The sequence below is a fragment of the Gossypium arboreum genome, chromosome 1 (genome assembly GCF_025698485.1).
Source record: "Gossypium arboreum isolate Shixiya-1 chromosome 1, ASM2569848v2, whole genome shotgun sequence".
In the NCBI taxonomy this organism is placed as follows: domain Eukaryota; kingdom Viridiplantae; phylum Streptophyta; class Magnoliopsida; order Malvales; family Malvaceae; genus Gossypium; species Gossypium arboreum.
Window position 1 is genome coordinate 19,062,488 of NC_069070.1, and position 12,449 is coordinate 19,074,936.

General features: G+C 30.0%; 1 non-coding gene and 1 pseudogene across 1 annotated transcript; both read right to left on the reverse strand.

The window, feature by feature from the left end:
• Positions 1–912: 912 nt before the first annotated feature.
• LOC108482157 (uncharacterized protein At5g01610-like) lies at positions 913–2,056 on the reverse strand (annotated as a pseudogene).
• An 8,654-nt stretch (positions 2,057–10,710) lies between these two features.
• LOC128282050 (small nucleolar RNA R71) lies at positions 10,711–10,817 on the reverse strand. The gene has a single exon (XR_008272342.1). It is a non-coding gene; the product is annotated as a small nucleolar RNA R71 (small nucleolar RNA).
• Positions 10,818–12,449: the final 1,632 nt, after the last annotated feature.

Genomic DNA, 12,449 nt, shown 5'->3' on the forward strand with positions numbered 1-12,449 from the left:
AGTGTTCATTTCAGCCTTCCGGTGTGCTACTAAACGGCAACAAATCTCTCAATTTCCCCTTTTTGAAATGAAATGGTTGAAAAACCGATGCTTAAGATCTGGGGTTCTTTGCAGTGGAAGAAGCACGGGGTTTTCGAAACTTTCATCTTGTTCCAACATGATGTTTTCCAGATTTTCTTTCTCTTCCTCGTTGTTGTTCTTGCTTCCTTTGCGGCTGCTGGTTCGTGCCCAAGCTGTTCGCAGGGGAGACGCACTTATAAATGACTAGGCTAGTAGTCAAAGCTCAACCTAAATCGAAACTACATCGGTCAATTCTGAAAAAGTAAAGGTCACTGGAGTAGGGTTGGCGGTGGAGTTTGGGAGAAGAAGAAAGAAAGGAGAGAAGGTGAAAAATCTAAAATGAAAGAAAATAAAAGATTCCTTAGCAACATTTTGGCGAGCACTACAGTGACAACGATGGAGAGAGTCATTTAATTTCTTAAACCAAATAAATATCAAAGTAAATACAACTTAACATTGATTCAATATTGCGGGTAATGGGTCACTAATTATAAAATGTAATATAATAAAAATTGAAAGGCTACATTCTCAAACAACCCAAGCTGGGCCTGATCCCATCATTCTCACAAATAGCACCATCAAGCTGATTAAACATTACCATCATGTAAGTGACAATGGAATCATTGTTTCGTAGAAATTCAGCTTTTGATCTTAAAGCGTAAGATTCAAGACCAAACAACAACATTAACTTGAGAAAATTGATTCAGAAAGAGAGCTAAGGATCCACCTTAACAAAATTTGGTCAGGCTGTGTATTTAGAGTTTGGAATATTGTCAAGGTCTTTAGAGGGAGGCCTGGAGCCATCAGTTGTTGCTCACGAAAATATAGAATAAAAGAGTGGGACTGAAGGCGTTGTTGTGTTGGAGTATGGCAGTCAAGGCCTTGGTAATCAGGAAAAATCAATACAAAATCATTTTGCTATTTGCCACTTATTTATCAAAACATCAAATTGCTTAACATAACAAACTATATTTTGGTGAAACAAATATGGTCGTCAGTTGGTTCAAATTTCTTCAACTCTAACCGAATCATGAGGCAATTCATAAGCATCTCTAGGCCTTGATTTCTTCACTCCCGAAGCCATGAACCATACTTTATCAGATTTACAACTCTCCGCGCTCACTTCCGTCACTTTAACCCACACCACCACCTTCGTTTTCATCCCTTCCATCCCGCTCAACTTCCCCTTCGATAATGTGCCTTTCACCCGCCTTCCGATTCTCACCGCCGATCCGTCCTTGAACCTCACTTCGCATGCCGCCGGCATATACACGCTCAGCTTTGATTTCGATTCGTCCATCTCGTAACACGTTATGTTTCTCGGAAAAAGTCCCCGTGGAAGGTTGTGTTCTCGGAGGACATCCGCCAAAGGCTTTACATGTTTACCTGTTAAACAAAATGAAGGTTAGAAATGAATGCTGCAGCCATTTTCAAACATTTTTGAATCGCAGAAACTTAAATTTGAAAATTATCATCTTAAACTTGGATCAATCATTAAACTGAAATCATTCATATATATATATATATATATATATATATATAAAAGGAACAATTAAAGCCCCTTTACCTTTGAGCTTATTGAGTATCCATTTGGCCTTCTCTTCAACGGTGTTTGAGACGGCCTGGAAATCAAAGAAAATAAAATTGAAAAACTGGACATGCATGGATTTAGTAGATAAGAAGCAGCATTATGAAATTCTAGTTATAACAGCAATGAAAGAGGTAGTAATTTTAATAGGGGATTACAGAGAGTTCTCCAGTGATATTAGAGAGTTCTTCCTTGGCTTTTGGAAATCCAGAAGCCACCAACTTTGGTCAAAGCTTTTTCCATTTCTTTACTTTGCTTCTTCACACAGAAGATTCTGATGAAAAAAACCTCTGTTTTTGTTTTTGTTTTTCTTTCTCCAGCAGATAGGATAGGAAGCTATTCGGCTGAGCCCAGAGAGATGAAATGAAGAAGAAATGGCAAACTCAAGTAGGCCCTTTCCTTCATTTTTACTCAAATAATTTTTTTTCTAAAATATTTAATTAAATGTTAAAAAGGAGTTAGTCGACTATATATTTTTAAATCACAAATAGAATCAATATCATATAAAGAATAATGAGATTAAAATTGAAATATATTCAAATTTAGACTAAAATAAATATGAACATAGCTCTCACCTATGGTACTTAAAGTAAATTTTAGAGAAAATCCGATTATGATTTTCACACATGATAGAAAATTCAAATCTAAAATATTAAAATTTTCAATTTTCTAACTTTTTATTTCAATCAAGACTACATTGACATTTGAATATAAATAGTGGGTTAAGAATTTATTTACATGAAAACCAAAGGTTCTGTTTTATTGGGAGCAAATTATTTGTTAAAATCATATATTTATTATTGATAGTAATAATTAATTTTCTCATTGTGTCGCTCAACGAGTAGAAGTAAATTATTTGAATGTAAGAAAATAAGGGTTTATTTAATTGTAAATTTAAGATTTTTATTATTTTAGTAAAAATTTTTAATTTGGTGTAGTAGTAACCCATTATATGAAAGAGAATTTAAGTTTAAATGGTTAAAAATATTGTTAAAAATTGAAAATTATAAAATAAAGAATACCAATCAAATATTAACAATTTAGTTCTAACTTCCTAGCCTTTACTTAAAAATATGATTTTTTTTATAAAATTAGGGAAATATGTGAAATTGAAATTCTTGATAATTATAGTAGTAGATAGGAAGTTGGTTCATGCTTCAATCTTAATTAAAGCAACAATCAGGGCTAATTATTTTGTAAGACATGGTAGACAGGGACAGCTCACCCCATTAACTTGCAAATTTAAATGAATCTAAAAATAAGTTACAATAAACTATAAGTACCTATATTTTTCGTAAATTTGAATTTAAATTTTTGTACTTTTATATTTAAAAATTTAATTTTTAATTTTTAAATTTAAAAATTTAGGTTCAATGATTAGCATTGTTAAAACTATTTGTTAAATTTAAGTTTATTATAATGTTAGTTTTAGTTACATAATTATCAAGTGAATAGTTTTTAACTCAAAATGTCACGTAAAAATTTTAATTAAAATAAAATTTTAACAGTGTTAATAATTATACCTAAATTTTAAAATTTTTAAAAATAAAAAATTAAATTTTCAAAAATAAAATATAAAATGAAATTCCAAAGAATCCATAAAATAATATTAAAATCCAAAAGACATGGACAGGTTGTGTCATAATTATAAATTAAATCGGTAAAAAAATAAAAATTTTAATTACCATAAGTTGTCTAATAAATAGTACACATTTGAATAATTATAACTAAAATCTAAAAATTAGTTGAAAACTAAAATATATTCGGATGTAGATAGAATAAATTTGAACAAACTCTAAATTAAAACTAAAAATTTAATCACGCATATACATGTGGAAATTATGTATTTAAAGCATAAGTATTAGTTTCAAAATAATATACAATAAATAATGAAATGTATGATTTGAAACTAATTAATAATAAAACATGAAAAATGAAAAAAATAGATTAAAATGTGAGTAAAGATGAAATCTAAACATGTAAATATATGATATTATGAATACTAAATGCATTATAATTGTTTATCATAGTATTGTCATTAATCTTGTGGCTAGTGTCAAGTTGACTTGTGACATCATTCAACATTATCAATATATAACTAGTTTCATGTTAGAGTACATAAAATTGAAATCATGAATATTTGAAAACTTTTTAAAGAAAAATAAAACAAATACTTTTATATGATAAATATGAATTGGTAATTTACTTGTTTATGTCCTCAAAATTATTATGTTGAAATTTTTCCTTTTTATATATATTTATTCTTAAATTTTATTTTTTTAAAAATTATGATTTTTTATTCTTTTGTAAATATTTTGATTTTCAAAAATTATTTTATATTTTTATTGAAAGAGATCAATTTAGTCTTTTTTTTAAAAAAATTATAGAGACTAAACAGTGTTTACACCAATATGTTATTTGAGTTATTTGAATTATAAAATTCAACTCAACTCGAAAAACTGATTTACTTATTCGAGTTTACTCGAAAAACTGAATAACTCGATTCAATTAACTCAAAATTTGAAAAAAAAATTAATTTTTTTGAGTCGAATCAAGTTTTACTCACCCTTAGTAAAGTTAACGATTTATTGATCTAAATAGTACAAGTTCAAATTCCATCATATGTAAAATTTTTATTGACTTTTTCAAATAAATAAAAAGATTAAAGTATCATCGAATAATATAACTTATTTTAATTACGAAAGAGCATTTTTGTAATTTCTCTAATTGATTTGTTGCCCTATTGATTCATGACACCAACCCAGCAAGAGTTTAAATAATAACAAGTATAGATACAATTGATGAAGGTTATAAAATATGCATAATAAAATTTTGGTTTAATGGTAAAGTTAATATTTTATTGATATAAATAGCATAGGTTTAAATTCCATCACATGGATTTTTTATTGGTTTTTAGAAAAAATAAAAAGATTAAATTACTCTCAAATAATATAACTTATTTAAATTACTAAAAGATATTTTCATAATTTCTCTAATCGAGTTGGTGCTCGATTGACTTGTGACACCAATTCAATCACGGCCTTAAATAATAATATAAATAAATAGGAGTACTTTTAAGTGAAAAATAAATAGTTCTCCTTTGGTTTAATTATGAATTTCATCCCTCTATTTTACGACAATTTAGAAGTTAATTTCTTTACAATAATTTGTTTTGAAAATTAAGAAATTATTCAATAACACATGAAAAATCTCATAAAACTCAAGAAAGATTCTTCTCATCAAGGAATAAAAACTAAAGAAATCTTATTTCTAGATTGAACTCTTATCACCACTGAACCTACAAACATTCATTACTTTAATCACCACACTAATAGATTCGAAACCCAAACCACAAACAACCACCCATGCAAAAAAACTCAACACAAAAAATTCAATCAAAATACATCTACTACAATAAAAAAAAAAAAGAATTGATGCTTGTTGTTTCAAAGAAGTTAAACCAAACCTACAAACAGAAAAGCTAGTATTTAAAGAAGGAAAATAAATTGAAAAGAATAAGGGGATTTATCTCTATTTGAGTTTGGGTTTTGGAGCTCTAAGATTCCATTTAGCAATCTAAACAGTGACGAGTTGTATCTGGTTAAGGAGAGCCACACATCAAATATCCAAGGTGATTTAACGACGAAGGTGGTAGATCGAGACAAGAGAAGTTTGAATCTAACTTGATGTTTTTGTGGTTTTCGGGTGAGTTTCAAGAATATTTGAACCATTAGATTGAAAGAGAAAGGAAAAGTTAATTGTTTGGTGGTTAGTTTGACCAGTGGTGCTGTCGAAGTGTGGCGGTTAAGGGAGAATGGTGTAATGAAGAAGATGAAGAAAAAGATAGAAGACGAGAAAAAAAGGGTAAAAGAATAAAAATAAATAAAAGCAAAAAAAAAAAAAAGGCTTTACGATCGAGTGATCTGTTTGTTCAATCTCTTTAACGGTAGCGACGAAATTAATTAAAATAGTAATGATCATTTATATAGGGATAATTTATCTAAAAATAATAATATTTGATGTATTATTGATGCATAAGTTTCATCCATCATTAATAGATAACAAATATAACATCTCATCAGCATGGAAAACAAAAAATATTGGGAGACTTATAAATAAACACTCATATTGTTTAAATATAATTAAATATTAAATATTAATTATAATTTTTATATTTTATTTGATTTTGAATTTAGGGTTTAAAGTTTATGGTTTAAGATTTAGAGATTATATTTAATTTTAAGTTTATATGATAGGTGCTAAAAGTAACATGTTTTAATATCATTTTAAATGCGTTTTTGGATGATAATTCTATGTTAATGGTGAATTTTATGCCACCAATCCTTTAAATTCGTGTTTTTATATTTAGGTAAGCATTTGGAAGCAAAAAGAGCGAAAAACGAAAAATCGGAATGAGTTACAAGAGCTACATGGGCTGACCATTACACACGGCTGTGTGATCCACACGGCCTGCATTGCACTTTAGATAACGAAAAAAATGCAATTTTTAGGGTTTTATGGGCATTCTGAGACTTAGGTTTCGTTTGTTTGACTGAAAATAGTTTTTGGAAATTAATTTTTAGAAAATGATTTATTTTTCTGGAAAAGTTAATATTTTCGGTGCTTGGATGAATCATGTAAAATATTTTCATTGTTTGGTAGATTTCAAAATATTTTATAAAAACTATTTTAAATTAAACAAACATATATTTGAGAATTTATCATTTTTATTGTTTAATTGAGTTTATTTTATATCTATTAAATTTATATTTTACATTGTTTTTACATATATTACAATGATTTATTTATAAATAAATAAATCAATTAGAATTAGAGAATCAAAATCTTAAAATAATACTCAATATATAATAGTATTCAATTATTAAGCTAGATTGTTCAATAGAATCAAAATCTCAAAACATGTATAATATTAAATAAACAGAATGAACTGCACAAAAAAAAAAGTTCAGATATTATTGAAGTTTTTCTAAAGAAACAAATAATTTCCATTTTTCATACAACAATACTCAAAATCTTGGAATCACAACATCATATTTGTAACATTTGCAGTAACTAAACTCTACAAATCAAAACATCTCCACTTTTAGACCATTCTTTTAAACATCCTATCCTAGTAAACTATTAATTACCAATGAAGTAACATATTCCTAGTAACACAACAAGCTAATAATAATCGGGGTGATTTTCCCATCATAAAACCCTAAAAAGCAATCTCCTTAAAACCACTTGCTTGTTGGGTTTTTCATGGACTTCAAAATCAGATTCATCAGTAAACCACCCCTACAGATTTTTGGGCCTCTAGCATAATCTGTGATATTCCTGCATTTTACACTCAAGAAAAGCAAAAAAGGGCATCTAGTTTAAGTATGAAAAGCAAAACTACAGATTGGTATTTGCAGTCTAGCAGATACTCTAGATTCATACCTCAGCATAATTATTGTAATTGAGAAGCTTAGCCTTTTTCAACCGAAGCTTCAATAAGTGGTTGATGATTGGTGTATTATCCAAATCACCATTTAATGCCTGGGTTATATAAGCACGATAGGCTTCCTCACGCAAGGCACAATTACAAGCATGTTGCATAACAGAACTAAAACTTGGAGCATCCAATGTAATCATCCATGGTCCAGTCTCAGCAGTTGCATTTTCATGCCCCTAGGCGAGTATGGAGAGAGAACATATAATACATGACAGAAAATAGAAACTGCCCTAGACTTGACAATGAAAGACTATTAATAAATGCAAACATATGCTGAAATGTGGAAAAGAATGCCTTGGATACTGTTGTTTGAATAGCTAGCCCAAGAGCAGTTGCAGGCAAACCATCAATTTATTTCTTATCAGTTATCAGCTTTTCAAACTTCTTTGTGGCATCCAAAACGTTCTCACTAAATTTGTGAGACAACCTCTCCAATTCCTACAAATTAGCTCATAGTAAATAGAAAAGAATAGCCAAAAGGAATGAACATGATATAATTGAGCATAAATGTTTATATGGTTACAAGAAGAAACCAGACACCAAGAACTACTATATTGTATCTGTTCAATTTTGTTAAACTGTTCTATTTTATCATATTCAAGTGAAACACCATTAAAAACAACTTCCTTTATCTAGGCTTAATACATACAATAAAACAAAAGAGATATCAGGTCAAGCACTCACAGAAAATAAAAGGAATGGAAGAAGCATGTTGCAATGAGAATATTTTTATATTTGCAATATCTACATGCATCAACACTAAGTTTGTTTGTTTGTTTGTTTGTTTTATTTTGTTTTTTTAATAGAATGCTCATATTAATATTTGCTATAGCAAGCCAACTAATAGATTGTACACTCGATATTAAGTAATGGTTCTATCTTTGAATTAAGGCCCCAAAACTAAAAGGGAACATATACTTACCATCTACAATACGTTTGTGAGCTTCACTAAACGATTGTCAATTAGGAGATTCTTTAATTGCATTGAAGGCATTATAAATGGGTTTACTTTGTCCCAATCTTAGTTAAAATGTCACTTTTTTAGGTTGTAAGGAAAAACTAAACATAGTAAGGACAAGAAGTTTGCTTAAATGAGACAATGGAGTAATGCACCAATGCATATTTAATTAAGCTCTACACAATACTAGGATCAATCTGAACAACTGCCAAACCAAATTTCTTCAAAACCAATAGAATATCTTGGATTCATCAATAAACCACCCCACAGATTTTTGGACTTCTAGCATAATATGTGATATATCTACATTTTACACTCAAGAAAAGCAAAAAAGGGCAGTTTCAAATACGAATCTGCAACTTGTAACAATGGCAAAAGGAAAGCTAAAACCTCATTCAAAGAACTTATAGAAGTTAATATGATGAATCCAGACTAGGAATTGCTTTGCCCATTATTACATTGTTATTAGCTTTGGGAATCTAGATTAGGTTTTCAAAGAATACTAGTAGAGCTAGTTTCCCAAAGGGTTTTATTTTTTTTGGAATAAATAATAGCCCTTCCCTAATAAGTACAAAATTAAACAAAAAAATCACATTTTTTTTTCGTTCTTACCTTCGAGAGAGGAAGATAAACATCGTCACCGATTGGTGGTGTATTGCAGATTTCGAAAACGAAAGACGAAGATAGGGAAAATAAAAAATAAATGCTGACAACAGGTGTTGAGAATCGTTGTTGGCTGACGGCAAGTAATAGATCGGGGTGGCAAGGATGGGGGAAGGGGAAGAGGCTTTTTTTCTCGAAAATGTCTTATCGAAATAAAAAGGAAAGACATTTTCCTAAAATAAACATTTCTTTTCCCGTGTTTTGTTTAGGTTCTATCGTGGGAAATCATTTTCAGCCAAACAAACATTAGAAAATGCTAAAAAACTTTTATGGAAAATATTTTTCTGGCAAACAAACGAAGCCTTATATATGAAAAAAATAAGAATATAAGAGTGAGTTGTCATAGAATAGTCAGGAAAATAACTTAAAAAACACCATTGAAGCTGATTCTGAAGTAGATTTCTGTTACGATTGAAGATTCCCAGTTGATTTCCTAGGAGATTATCATGAGTTTCTTTATTTGTTTCGATTATACTGTCTCTGGGTGGTTTTTATTTTCTAGCTTGAACTAATTTTCTAAATACCTAGGGAGATGAACCCTATGATTGATTCTATCATTTGATTTTTATTTTACACAATAAAGACTTAGATCTTGTTCTCAATTATGTGTGCTTAATTCTTAGTTTAATATTTCTAGCTATTGATTCATGTTTGATGAGCTTAAATTAGAGGAAGAATAGACCCTGTTTAAGAGTAGATCTAGCGTAATTAAGTGGAGTTGCATGCAATCCTAGAAATAGGACAACATAAATCTACCGAATTAGAGTCAAATCTAATAAGGGAATCCATAGATCGAGTTAATGCGATAATAGGGTTTTAATTAGAAAAAGATTTCAATTAATTGACCTAGAGTCAGTTGCTCTTATTCTTGAAGAGAGATAATAGCATAATTTAGGGATTTCTACGGATTAAGATACTAAGTGAAGAAATTTCGTAATTTAGATTGATAATGACATATGAAATCTAGGTGAATTCTTTCCTGAGTATTGTTTCGCTTCTTGATTATTTTCCTAATTTATTCTTTGTCGCGTTCATAGTTAATTAATTTAGTTAGTTTTAGTTATCAATCAATCACTCCTACTATTCGATTAAATAATAGAAAGACAATAATTACTAGTACTTTTAGTCTTCGTGGGAAGGATCTCTTTGCTCACTGTAGCTATACTATTAATTGATAGGTGCAGTTGCTTTAATCAGATTTTTATTTGTTTTCGTGGACATCAAGTTTTTGACGACGCTCCCGGGGACTAAAATATTAGGAAAATTTTATTTCAATTAATTTAGACATTTTTTTTATTTTAATTTTAATATTTTTTATTAATTTAATTTTTACATTCTAATTTTCATCGTTTCTATGATTTTGACATGTTCTTTTGGTTTATGATTAGAGGAAACTTGTTGGAGTCGTTAACTTTTGACAGTGAGATTGAAAAAATCGCTCATAGAAATTGGAGAGAAGTTAGAGAAACAAGGCAAGATCAACAGATTTTAATAGACAATCAATAACAAAAGGACATTACTGCGGAGATGGATGATAATAAAAATAATCAGCAGCCTCTTGCACATCTTGCTCCTCAGACTATGTATGATTATGCTAAACCCACTCTAATTGGGGCTAAATTGATTATTTTCAGACCGACAATTGCTGTGAATAATTTTGAGATCAAGTCGAATACAATTCAGATGGTGCATCAATATGTTCAATTTGATGGGTTGCAAGATGAAGATCCGAATACTCATTTGGCTAAATTTCTAGATATTTGTGACATTTTCAAGATTAATAGTGTTATTGATGATGCTATAAGCTTACAGTTGTTCCCATTTTCTTTGAGGAGTAAGGCAAAATAGTGGTTGAATTCACTTTCATAGGGTTCTATCACGACTTATGATCAAATGTCTGAGAAGTTTTTGTTGAAATATTTTCTATCGGCTAAAACAGTTAAGTTAAGGAATGATATCTCTTCTTTTGTTCAATTTGATATTGAGACTTTTTATGATACATGAGAGAGATTTAAGGATTTGTTGAGAAGGTGTCCTCACTATGGACTACCTTTGTGGTTACAAGTTCAAACCTTTTACAACGATTTAAATCCCTCATGGTTCAGCAACTGGTGGAACATTGAATAATAAGACACCTAAGGTAGCTCAAGAGTTTATTGAGGAGATGACACTAAATAACTATCAGTGAGAAGTTGCAAGAGTAAAACCTACTAAGGCAACCGATGTTTTTAATATTGATGCAGTTTCTATGTTAGCAAGTCATGTTGAAGCTCTTGGTAAGAAAATTGATGGTTTGAATTTTTCTAAGCAAGTGAATCTAGTAGTGCAATGTGATGTGAATTGAGCGGGGATGATTAATTCAGAATGTTTACCCTTCGGTTCTAGCATGGAGCATGAGCAAGTCAACTTATGGGAAACAATTCTAGACCTCAAAAATAACCCCTATAACAATAACTATAATCTAAGATGGAGGAATCATCCAAAATTTTCTTGGGGTGGTCAAGGAAATCAAAGGTTATAAACCCTCCGGGTTTTCAACAACCTTATCAGCAAGAAAAGAAATCAAACCTTGAGGAGATATTGGCTAAATTTATTTTGGTGTCCGAAAAATTAATTTCAAAACACTGAGTCAATTTTGAAAAATCAGTGAGCATCAATTTAAGGGCTTGAAAATCAGATTAGATAGCTTGCTAAACTGGTTTCAGAGAAATAGCAAGGTAGCTTACCTAGTAACACTAAAACTAACCCAAAAGAGCAAGTCCACGCAATCACTGTTCGAAGCTTAAAAGGGTTAGTCGAGCCTAAAAAGAAGTTGGATCTAGAAGCTGTTAAGAAAAATGATAAGGTTGAGGAAAGTAAAAAAGAGTATAAGCCGGTAGTTAGAGAATACAAACCACGAATTCCATATCTGGCAGCATTGAAGTAAGACCACATAAAAGAACAATATGGTAAATTTATTAAACTTTTGAAAAAATTGCATATTAAGTTTCCTTTTGTTGAATCTCTTTCACATATTCCAAAGTATGCGAAATTTTTAAAGGAGCTATTAACAAAGAAAAGGAAATTAGATGACTTGTCAACTATGGAGCTCAATGAGGATTGCTCGGCCATTTTCCAAAACAAACTGCCCAACAAGCTTAAAGATCTAGGGAGTTTTACTATTCCTTATCTTATTGGTAGTTTAAATGTTGAAAAAATTTTGGCTGATTTGGGAGCTAGTATAAATGTTATGTCTTATAAAATGTTCAAGCAACTTGGTCTTGGAGATCTAAAACCCACTAGGATGAATATTCTATTACTTGACAAGTTAATTAGATATCCTAGGGGTATTATTGAAGATTTACTTGTTTAAGTCGATAAACTTATATTCCCTATGGATTTTGTTATATTAGGAATGGATGAGGATATTGAGGTACCCATGATCTTACTCGACCATGTTTAGCCAATGTTAGAACTGTTATTGATGTGGGTAGTGATGAACTTGTGCTCAATGTAGGTGATGAAAAGGTTACTGCTCAAGCACGTGATTTTGTTAGAGTTCCTAGTGAGCGAGATGATAATCATTATTCGATTAATGTTAGTAATCATGTGTCTTGACATTCTTTGCAGGAATTCACTAATGAACATGTGTTCGAACAATATTCGTCTCAATATGTTAAAACTCAAGGGACAAGTGAAGA